This window comes from Canis aureus, chromosome X, assembly GCF_053574225.1.
Source record: "Canis aureus isolate CA01 chromosome X, VMU_Caureus_v.1.0, whole genome shotgun sequence".
Taxonomy (NCBI): Eukaryota; Metazoa; Chordata; class Mammalia; order Carnivora; family Canidae; genus Canis; species Canis aureus.
The window spans coordinates 101,978,901-101,991,515 of record NC_135649.1 but is presented as its reverse complement, the minus strand read 5'-3'; the positions used below and the strand labels follow the sequence as shown (position 1 = coordinate 101,991,515).

General features: G+C 33.6%; 1 long non-coding RNA gene across 1 annotated transcript in view; it reads right to left on the bottom strand.

Moving 5' to 3' along the window:
• LOC144308341 (uncharacterized) overlaps nt 1-12,615 on the bottom strand; it is a 151,078-nt gene that overhangs the window by 60,315 nt on the left and 78,148 nt on the right. Inside the window, exon 3 of the long non-coding RNA XR_013374824.1 lies at nt 10,265-10,388. This is a non-coding gene — a long non-coding RNA (uncharacterized LOC144308341). The remainder of the gene's footprint in view (nt 1-10,264; nt 10,389-12,615) is intronic.

The window sequence follows — 12,615 nt, the reverse complement described above, 5'->3', positions numbered from 1 at the left end:
CTCTCAGTTGTTTGGTATTCATTTATTTCCAGTTTGAATGGGTTAAACAGCTGCTCTACCACAAGGTTGATATGGACCAGCATATTTGAACCTGTTTATAGGAGTCATATGCAGGGTGCCTTCACCTGCCATATGGCAGCACATTCACCACTAGATTTTTTTTTTTTTAATCAGAATGTTATTTTCAAATATCCAGTAGACTTCTTCCAGGGCCTACACCTACATGTGTAAATGAGCCAGGAAAAGAGAGGGAGAGGGAGGGGGGGGGGAGAGAGAGAGAGAGAGAGAGAGAGAGAGAGAGAGAGAGAGAGATTAAAAGAAAGGAAGAAAGAATGTGTGAGAGACAGAGATGGAAGAAGGATAGAAGGAAGAAAGGAAACTGTTGAATGATAGTTTTTCAGTGCAAGCAATGACAATCAGTTGGCCTTTTAAATTAGAAAACTGACTAGATATCAGAATTTTTAGTAACAGAACATTAACTTTCAGACATAAACTCTAATCTCTGCCTTGAAAAATGAAAAGTTAATATCATAATGCACATTTATTTAGTTCTTTTTTCCCCCAGGCTAGCAAGTTACTTCAATTGTATTTTAGTACATTAGAATTGGTAGGAGCTTTTGTTATGTCACAGCTTAGAAACTGATTGTTCCTATTTGAAAAAATAAAATAAAATTAAAAAGCCTGAAACACAATCTACCAACAACATGGAAAATCTCCTTATTATAAATTTCAATATGAAAACCCTGCTTGGGGTGAAATTTCAATTAGAGATTAAAATAAAACAAAATCATCTCAAACTTATTAATATAGTGACAAAAAATGGATTACAGACAGTTCCATTCTCACTTCTAGAATATGATGATAAAAATGGATTTAGGAATTAATGGGCCTTTTTGCAATGTTGCTTCATAGTTCATAAACTGTATATAACCTGTTGCTTTTTTCCCTTTTAAACATTTCCCTATGAGAAGATAGGGAAATGATTAAGTAAATGCCCATGTACAATTCTTGCTTCTTTTAAAAAATTAGTGACAATAATGAAAAATAGAGACTAAAGCATCATTTATTACTAAAATAAGAGGCTCCATTCACCATATTGGAAGCAATTACACCAAAATACAGTGCACTTCGGTCCCAGTTGAAAGAGGATTTTGGGAACAGAGAACAAATTGTTAGTTGCCAGAGGAGAGATGGGTGGGAAATGGGTGGAATAGATAAAGGGGATTAAGAGGTACAAACTTCCAATTATAAAATAATTAAGTCACAGAGATGAAAAATACAGCATAGGGAATAGAGTAAATAATACTGCAACAATGTTGTATGGTGACAAATGGTGACTACGTTTATCATGGTGAACACTGAGTAAGGTATGTAACTGCTTAATCAATATGCTGCATATCTAAAACCAAGATAACATTTGTTAATTATATTTCAACTTAAAAACAAAAAGGATTTTGGGAGCTGATACAAAACTGTGTTAAAAAATATCTAGCAGAATTTGTTCTGAAGGACCTTGCTGGACACCTTCAATATTGGAAGGCCTGGGGCTGTTTGGCCTGTAGGGCTTCTTTCCTAACCACATATCAACAATAGAAACAAGGCTGATCAGTACTAGTTCCTAAAATCTGGAAACAACACTACTCTGCACCTATATACCAGAAATGATTTTTCTATAGATGTCTACTAACAATGAGATTCTATTACATATCTAGGAGAATGGCTAAAATGAAAAGAATGACAAAACCAAACATCAATGGAGTTGCAAGCAAACCATAACTCACATACATATTGGTGGGGGTAGGAGATGGTATAAAGCATTTCAGAAAAAACTCTGGAAGTATATGGAAAAATTAACTATATATCATACATATATACGACACAGTCCTCTCAGTTATTTAGCCAAGAGAGATGAAAACAGATGCTTACAATGAGGTGCAAAAAAATGTTCACAGATTGATTCCTAACAATCAAAACCATAAACATCCCAGGTGTTCATCACTTGGAGAACACACAAATTATGGTATATTTGTGTAACGGAATACTGCTTAGCAATAATAAGGAACAATTTCATGATATACTCAACAACACGGATGGATCACAAAATTATTATGCTGAGCGAAAGGGGCTTTATACAAAAGAGTACATACTGATGTGCTTCTGGGACACTGCCCCAAAATATACCACTTTGGCATATTAATTCTTTTGAATTAAAGTTACTTAAGAAACAGTCAGTACAAAGACACTCTTACCTTCCTCTACTCTTCCTGCACCTGGAGGGTAACCAGAGATAGAAGATTCAAGGCCACAATGGTTATATAAACAAACCTTGTTACTTTTTCACTAATTTGCTACCCTAAGTCCAGACCCCTTTATCTTGCCAATTCTTCACAAATTTATGGTTTGTCTAAAAGATTCAAAGGCTCCTACTCTGGTTACTTCTTCGATAGTCACATTTCTATGAGCACCCATATGTATGAATTAAATGTGTTTTTCTCTTATGAATGTATTTTATGTCAATTTAAATATTAGACCAGCCGAAGAAAGGAAAAGTTTTCTCTTTTCCCTACAATGTTCTTCACCATATTATATCCTGTCCTATGTTCAAAGGTGGTATAATATATACTGCATGACTGTATACTAAATTTTAAAACAGGCAAAACTAATGACAGAGAAAAATATCACAACATTGTTTATTTCTGGAAGGGTAAGGGCTAGGATTTTCTAAGGAGCATGAGGGAACTTACTGTAATTTTGTAATATTTTATGTTTTAATAGAAAATTGGGTTACACAAGGTTTATGTACTTGTCAAAACTCGAATGTATATTTAAGAGTAAAACAAAATTGCTATCAAGAGAGAAAATATGGCAAACAAATTTCAATTTAGTTAATAATATACCTGTTGATGTATTTATAGGAAAGAATACTAATATCTAAAATTCAATCTCAAATCCATAACAAATAAAATGAACTAAGGTATAGACATGCTAAACAGGTGTGCAATTTAAAAAGTATAGCAAAATGTTAATACGAGAATTTAAGTGTTGGGAATATGAAGCTTGGGTTGCAATTCTTTAAACTTTCCTTTAGGTTTAAAATTTTACAGAACATAATTTGCAAAATATTCAGAGAGAAAATATAGGAAGGCAATGATCCCAGGAAGCAGCTATCAGGGAGTCGATCTTCTCAATGACCTTGAAAAACTTAATAGCTAAGCATGGAAAATAAATAATCAGCTTCTAATTCCGGAGTTCAAATTTTAAGATTTGATTCTAAAAAGTGTTTTCATCATCTGGAAAAAAAAAAGGCAAGCAAATACCACTGAAGGGGTACAGAAGAGCCTCCCCAAAATGTGGCACTTTGGCAAGTGGATTACTTTGAGCTAAAGTCAATTAAGGCTCAAAAGACTCAGCAATAGCTTTTATTTCCCCCTTAAATACTTAGAAGAATTTAGATAGGTGGCCTAGTCCAGGAAGAGAACTATCACCAGACATAACCACAAAGAATATGGGCTAGATGTTTGGGGTTTGGGGAAACTGCAGCTGGGCCTAGAGCTCAAATTCCTTTCTGGGTCCCACTGTCTCTGTACAGTATAGCAAACATTTGTTTAACAACTGCGCTTCTCATTTTCCTATGAACTGTCTTCTTCCTCTTTCTCAGACCCCTACCCTCTTCTCCTTTGCTCAGGATGGCATATTTATAGCCCCCAACTGCCTGACTGCCTCAGGGATCTCAGATTCTTATGAGGCTTCTGTATGTACATAATTAAATTAATGTTTTTCCTGTTACTCTGTGTTCTATCAATTTACCAGGCAAAAAAATCTAGAAGGGTAGAGGAAAAATTTTTCTACCTCAACACCACCCACATTTGTGTAGAATCCAGTTGGGTAAGGTACACTTAACATGATTGTCCCATACAGACACTTAAATCAACAAGGTAAGGAAAAGAAAATACCAGTTAAGGGAGATTTTTGTTTCTATGTTTCTGGACTCATAAAATAGACAGTGATGAGTTAATAAGTTCGAAAGTATAGGTGAGAAAAAATAATTTTACTTCTACCCTTCTAGGCTCTTGGCTGAGACTTCATCTCCCGCCCATAATAAAAGACTAACAGTAGAAAAACAAACAGAAGCTTAATAATATACATACCTCCTGTAATATATGGGAGATACCTAGTTAAAACTGAGTAACTTCTTGAAATAGCCCACACCACCACTTTAAATAACATCTCCAGCTAAAGACAAAAGAAGGTATTTGGGTGGCAAACCAGTTAGAGGAAGTTACCAGGAAAACCACAGTAAACAAGGCTATGGTTGTTATGCAAATTTAAATCCTTGCCTTCAGAGTTTCTAGAAATTTAGTTATCCTCTTTTAGGTACAGAGAAAGGGACATCCTTATAAATGCAGATTTCCTTTATAAATGTAAATGAGTCTTACAAAAGGGTAATTTGTATCTGGTTTTCAGAGTTTCTCCTGTGACCTGTGTTTCTCCTGTGTTTTTTAAAAACAACTCAAAATAACTCTTGTGCAAAAGAGGCATCTTTTGGGTGGCAGATTCTGCTTCCCTTCAAAAGCAGCTGGTAAATTATAAAAAAAAAACATTTTTAAGGGAGATAATAACATTACAAAGCTGAAAACTAAATTAAAAGTATAAATCAGTAGTATCAAATATTTTATTAAAAATTGAAAAATCTGTGATATTTAAGGTTTAGTAGAAAAAAATACATGGAATTCAGTACAGGACAAAACATAAATACTAGAGAGGACAGTAGGAAAATTAGTATGTTAAAAGAAGAGACTAGGACAAATGAACAAAATGTCTTAATTACATAGATACAATGGGAAAAGTTTCTTAAAATGAGGGAAAACATAAATACGCGCAACTGGAAGTCTCAACACTTAGAAAGATTATTTAATAAATATTAACTACACACCAAACTTATTTTATGAAGTTATGCAGCTCCAATACTAAAAAGAGAATACTATAATCACACAGAGAATCATATTAACCAAGGGAGGGATAGAAAAAAAAGTTTACGTTAACTACAATTCTCTCTTCTACAACTGTAATTACTGTATGCCAATGACGTAATTTCCTCAGCAGAGTCAAAACCAAGAAGTTTCTACCAGGAAATTCTATTCTGACAAGTCTATCACAAATTAAGGAAATAGAAAAATAAACTTGAACTTCAAGGATTCAAGGGGTCTATCATTTTTGTACCACAAAGAGCTAATTTTTAAAGAAACAACCAGAACTAAAACAAAATGAGTATCAGTGTGTAGATAAGAAGGAACCCCTGGCTTAGAGAATTCATTCTTAATATCTGGACGCCAAGGATATCAAACAGCATGTGTCTGCTCTAATTAAAAAAATATATATATGATATAAAAATACAAAAACAAAAATTCACATAGTTTAGAGCACAATAGAAAACAAAATAAAGAAAACGTAATGTAATAATATAAAGTAAATGAATCTTTCAAAAGCGAGACCAGCCAATTTTGACAATAAATACAAAAGGAATAAAATTTATGTATAAAAATTAATAGGACTCTCAATGTCAAGGAAAACAGCAAAAAACTAAAAAGCCAAACCTATGCTGTCTCAGTAATTGCCTTGAAAGAACTGACTATAAATGAAAACAAATACACATCATGCTAATGAAACAAAAAATAAACACACATCATTAACATCAACGATGATTTCAAGGTAGAATTTACTAAGTAAGACAACAAACTTATTTTGTGAGGCTACAGAGTACCATATTCATTTACCATTATATTTATAAAATAAAGAACTTATAAATATAAGAAGAAATTGACAGAAACATTAAATTTTTATGTGATTTTTATAGAAATATCTTAATTCTTTATAGATCATAAGCCAAATAAAACAAGAATATAGGAATCTAAGTAATACTAAAAATAACTTCATGCAAAAGATTTTTTAAAAATCAATGCCCTACAAAATAAGTTACATTTTAGGCACCAAAGAGAAACAAATATCCATACTGAAACCATGCCCCACAGGGTTAATGAGGTTGAAACTAGTAGAAAACTTAAAACTTGTTTTTCAGAGAACTGTTTTCTCCTGATCACCTATTATGCCATTTCAAACCCCACTAACAAATCCATTAGATGTCCTTGCAGAAGCTGGACTCAATGTCAATTGAAATGGTTCTAGTCTAGGAACAAGCAAGGCCCTGCATTCTTTACCCAAAATAACAAACCCAAGATCCTATTCACTTTACATAAACTCTTGGAGCATACCCACAGCCCCTTCTCCTTGTCCTTAAAAGAAACTCAACATCAGGAAATAAATTTTTCCTCATTCTGACATTAAGTCTCTACTCCAAAGTGAGCATGGGCTATATGCTACATATATGTTTGCTCAAGGCGCATGCTCCATTTTTTCCTCATGAGTAGTCATAAGTTTCCCTGCCCTCTTTATCAATATGTATGTAATCTCAACCCCTATGATTATAAAAAACTTGTTCTTTCCCCTTCAGGAAGGCAGATTTTAGACTTGTCCTGTCTTCTCATTTGGATGCCTCTCCTAGAATAAACCCTTTTCTTGCCGCAAACCTGATATCCCAGTGATTGGCTTTGCTGTGCATCAGGTAGATGAATTTGGGTTCCATTTAAATATTATATATATTATTTAAATATTAAATAACAAAGACAAGTGCAATGAATTCCAAAATGTAAACATGATACAAATTAACCTTTGTGAGCACAATGGAATAAAGAGCTCAAAAAGCATAAAAAGAAATAAACCTAAGCAATAGGATCCTAAATAAATAAGTTAGCCAAATGTCACAACTGCCACTGAAGAAATCCTAAAAATAGTGGGAATACAGACACTCATATTAATATCTGAGTAATATAAACAGGACGCTGTTTTATAGAGAAGAAAGTTAAACCACCAAACACTTTCAAAGGGAATAAACTACAAAAGAAATTAATGTCTTCATTTAAAAATGACAAAATAAACAACAAAAAATAAATCAGAAAAAGTATTTATACAGATTTAATACATATACAAATGGAAATCTCTACAACATACAAAATAGTAGCAATGAAAAATAATTTCCGAACAACATGCATAAGCTAGCCTAACCAAAGGGAAAAAAGCATGATGAAACTAAAACTTATAATATGCAGATATGATGGCAAGCCCACTCTAGGAGCTTTCCACAGTCTCAAGTTTATTAATCCTCTCCAATAACCTTTTAAGAAGGACTAGAGTAATTTGGAACCAAGAAGTGGTTGGATGTTAGTTGTTCCTATATACTACTTTTTAGTCATTAAAATTTTAAATTTCCCTAAGGGTATCATTATCATGATGAAGGTGACAATTACTATATAAACTCTTTATCAGAAAATATATTTTTAGTTTTATTGTTCATCATCAAGACAGGGGTGAGGGAAGAGAGTGGGAGAGCTTTTGTGAAAAGAGAACCGCCCCCCCCCCCTTTATTTTGGAATCCCTTTACTAAGAAAACCAAGCTATGGCTGATGCCTAGTCACTTCTGGCAGGCTGGGCAGAGTCATCACAGTGACAGGAGTAATTGATCTTAATCATTAGAATGAGGGAGGATGGGGCAGCCCAGGTGGCTCAGTGGTTTGGCTCCGCCTTCGGCCTGGGGTGTGATCCTGGAGACCTGGGATGGAGTCCCACATGGGGCTTCCTGCAGGGAGCCTGCTCCTCCCTCTGCCTGTGTCTCTGCCTATCTCTCTCTCTCTCTCTCATGAATGGATGAATAAAATCTTAAAAAAAAAAAAAAAAAAAGAGGGAGGGAGGATGGCTTTGTATCTTAGAGATGCAGAAGGACCAGTAAAGACAGTCATGGTGTTCCTCACATTTAGTCTCCCACTGACTTTCACAGGAGGAAAAAGCACCTTGTCGTAGGAATTTATTGCAGTGGCTTAGGAAATAAAAACAGTGCATAGAAGATAAAAGCACATTGTCTGGGAGACAATTTGAGATTTTTTTCCATTTATGATGGAGAAAGACACTCATCTGCTGTGTCTGGTACAGGAAGGATAGAAGCTGATTCTTCAGATATGAATGGAAAACACAGAAAATCAGATGAAAGAAAAATACCAATAACTTTACACCATCCTGACAAACGATTGTACCTTGCTGTATTCTGCTATGTATTTTTAATGAATACCATTTGTGATCAATTGCATATATAATTCTTATTTTATTATAAAAGTTATTTCTAGGGGCACCGGGGTGGCAGAGCAGTTGAGCATCTGCCTTTGGCTCAGGTTGTGATCCTAGGGTCCTGGGATGGAGTCTCGCATCTGGCTCCCTACAGGGAGCCTGCTTCTCCCTCTATCTATCTCCCTCTCTCTCTCTCTCTCTCTCTGTCTCTCATGAATAAATAAAATCTTTTTTTAAAGTTATTTCTAAAAATATCAGACATTTTAATGACTGATGGAAAATCATCATTCAAATTCCCACCACTGAGATATAATGACTTATCATTCAAGTGCATTTTTTTATTGTCCTTGTTATTGCATATTTTTATGTAGTTTACATCAATTAGAATCTACTGGACTTTTAAAAAGGTTAATAACTTGGGAAGACGCATAAATACTACATTGAAGATTTTAAATGGTAGGGACAAAAATAAAATAATGAAAATGGCTCAACTCATCCGATATAATATTTAAAGTCGTACAAAATCATTACATGTGTCTAATAAGAGTGAGGCTATAATAATTTTCTATTCAAGTTTGCTTCTGTGATAGAGAGAAAACTCATTCTAGGTGTAATTTCATCCAGTAAATTCTCCAAAGCAGATTAGGCATCATTACCAATTACATTTTTAGGGCAGCAAGAGTAATTAGTTTTTGACATCCTCAAAAATAACAAGATCTTCCCCTAACCTGTGAGTTAGGAGACACATGATAAAATAAAATAAAAACAACCAAGACAAAAGAAACAAGAAAAAAAAAAAAAAACCCTAGTACTAGACCAATCCTGTAATTATCAGAGAAAGATAACTTCAGCAAGCCTCGAGAAACATTCACTTAGGCTGCACAGTCCATTTGGCAATAAATCACCCAGAGATAAATTGCATTCTGCATGTTAAGAAAGTCAATTTATGTCATAATTTAACCAGTCTGGGATTTAGTATTAATTAATTTTGGAAAAAGTCTAAAAGTAGTATTTTGAAGAAAGATACATGGATAGTCTATTTTCTAAACTCTTTACTCTTTAACAGTTAATTAGTTTCCATGAATGAAAAACAATTTATTTGAGCTATATAATTCTCAGGTTACCACATCTCCCCTCCTAGGAAATACAGAAGTATGAATTCATTATCTGTGGTACTTCATATTAAAAAAAATTAAAGTCTAAAGGCATTCTTGTTTTCATTCTTTTCTAGGTAATTTTTAATTTCCCTTTTTTGTCTTCTATTTTTACAGACTTTTATGCTCCACTTTGTAATGTATCCTAGCCCATTCAGCAAAACAACTAGATGTAGCTTTCCTTACATTGCTTTTGCAGGTGTACCATGACTTTTTTTATTTTTCTCAGACTGACTTCTTGTTGCTGCTGCTGCTGTTGTTCAAGCAACTTCTCATTAGTTGTAACACTGATCAGCTGGTTATTGTTTCTGTGTCATTTGTCTCTTCATCTTTTTCTATATTTTGTATTTACATTATCCACCTTTGCCAGCACAACTATCTCTGCACACAGTAATCACTCTGTGTTTTTCTCAACCCTCGAAACTTCTCAAGCAACTCAGATCAAAAAGAGCACTGCAATGAAAATCTGGCTTTACAGCTCATTAGCACTGCCTTAGTTCATATTACCTAATGCATAGATTGTTGTGAAAATTAAATAATATGGCAAATATAAAGCGAGGGACTTATCACCAAATAAATGTATGTAAGTATGCACAATAGTGTATATTTTGTTCTTTACTTTTTTTTCCAAAACAAATTTATAAACTGCTACTCAATTTTATTTGCCCTGCCATCTTTTCTTATATCTAATTTTGTCTTGTGTCATCTAATTTTATCCACCTTCTCTTTCACTTAATTCTGTTGATTCATTTAAGCCTGGTGAATCCTGGCTTTCTTATATGTTAGCACATAACATTTGTCTTCTTGTATTCTTTCTATCAATTATTTCTGAAATGTTAGTTGGATTAACATGGGCTATTATTTCCAGATGTATGCTCTGTCTTTAAACTTTTAGGACTGTTCCCCTCTCATGAGAATATGCTTATAGGGTCACCTACCTGTCTTTGCCTTCCTTCAGAGATGGGTTAGATTAGGGATAAGGAATTCGTATTTAATTCTTCCAGAAACTCTTCTACCAAATAGAATGAGCTGCTACATCTAACTTCAGTTTCATAGCTCCTTCTGTAATAGGAACAGGGGGAGAAATTAAGAAAGAAAGAAGTTTCTTTTAAATAGTCATGGTTTTTACACTTTAGAGTAGTGGTTCTTAGTGGTGATTTTGCACCCCCCAACACCCTCACTGCAGAACATGTAGCCATGTCTGGAGATACTTCTGGGTGTTTCAACTGGGTGGAACTTAGTGTTACTGTCATTTATCAGGTTAAGGGCCAGAGATACTACTAAACTTCCTACAACATGAGGAAAACACCCCACAACAAAAAACTGCCTGTCCCCAAATGTCAGTAGTGCTGAGGATGAGAAATCTGGCTCTCAAGTTTACTGCTCTCTCCTGCCTTAAGTATTTTAAGGAGAAATTTCAACGACTAAAGATATTGGGCATGAGTGGGAACTGTGGTTCCACATAATTTTTCCCTTAGGAAAATTCCAGGCTGACTGTGCAGATTCTGACAATTCATAGTCCATTTCAAACTGTCAAGACCTTTTGATCAAATACTTGATTGAAATCTTCAACAGAGACAGGGTTTGAGAGATCAAAGTTCACTTTATTGTAAATAAAATATCTGTGATACATGAGAAAATTAGGCAGGATGTTCTCAAAGAACTGAAATGCCGGTTTGGCTAGAGAAAACATTTCAAAAGTGACAAATAACATGTGAACTCAGATGTGCTAACCTGAGGAAAAAAGTGAAGTTCTGTCTGAACTTGTTCTTTTTGAAGAGCTGAAGTTTGAGAAAGAATAGCTAAGCTTTTATCTGCTAAATAGACATAAAAGCTTTTTAACCAAGTAGAGAAGAGATAAAGCAGATAAAACTACTAACTGATAACTAAATAGATTGAAATTATTTCAGGCAAGTCAAAATAATTGCTGCTTCAAAAAAATTTTTTTCTTCCTCTATTCCCTCAAACATTAGTTGGAATGATTCAGCATTAATCTAAGCAAAGTGAGCTTCAGACAGAGAGAAAAAAATAATAAAACACGAGGAAAGGGTAAGGCTATGATGTCAGAATCTGCAAGGCTTTAGAGACAACTAATTTAGTGAAATAAGTCAACACTAACATCATGCAGATAGAGCTAGAGACAAAAAAGACAGTAATGCTGTACTAAAAATAGCTAGCCATATATGGTACGGTATCCTAATCTAACAGGCAGACACACCATAAAATTTAATGGAGTAGTTTGGTGATTGTACATTTTGTCTTGCTAAAACTTTAAGTGTATCATATCTATCATCATTAACTTTAATGGAAAAAATCCACAAGGGTCTGGGAGTAAGCAGGAATAATTAGGTACAACAGGAAAACTATGTACAGGTGGAAAATCATATTAACTATTAGAGTATAATTTTATATTTAAAAGCAAAATAAAAAATTGATATGTGATCTATAAAAAGAAAAATTGGTAAAAATTACTTTGACAGAAATACTTAAAATACTCATTAACAAAGAAGGATGTGCAGTTTGTGAGTTTGTGAGTTTACAGAAATCAGAATTGGCTTTGTATGGGAATATCTGGTATTATAAATATGTCAATTTTCCTTAAATTGATCTATAGGTCCATTAAGTTTACAATAAAAATCCCAGCAGGTTTTAATTTGGTTTTTCTTTTTTGTGTGTGTGAGTGGAAATTAACCAGCTAATTCTAAAATTTATATGGAAGAGAAAAACCAAGTCAATCTTAACAAAGTAGGAGAACATATATTTATGACAGCATGGTATTGGGAAATGAATAGACTAATATTTAGGTTACATTCATGTAATAGGCAAATGCAATGAAGATGAACAAACCACTATTTCTTACATCATCAAGAGTGAATCACATAAAAATAATGTTGAGCAAAAACACCCGTACATAACAGGATATATACTGGACAATTTCATTATTTGAAGTTCAAAAATAAGGAAAACTAATTTGTTGTTTAATCATGATGCTGGTAATCTTTGGTAAGGAAAAATGATCAGGATGAGGCATAAAAGGGAAATTAATATTTCATTTAATTTTTATAATGGTGGTGTGATCACATAAGTATAATCACTTTGACATAATTCACCATATGTATACTTTGGAGTTGTGAATGTGTCTTCACGAACTTTACATTTAAATTATAAATAAAATAAAATAAAATATTAAATTAAATTAAATTAAATTAAATTAAATTAAAGCAGGCTTCTACTGGCCTATAAGGAGTGATTTGTTTCAGCTGCCAACACATCAGATATAACTTTTAAA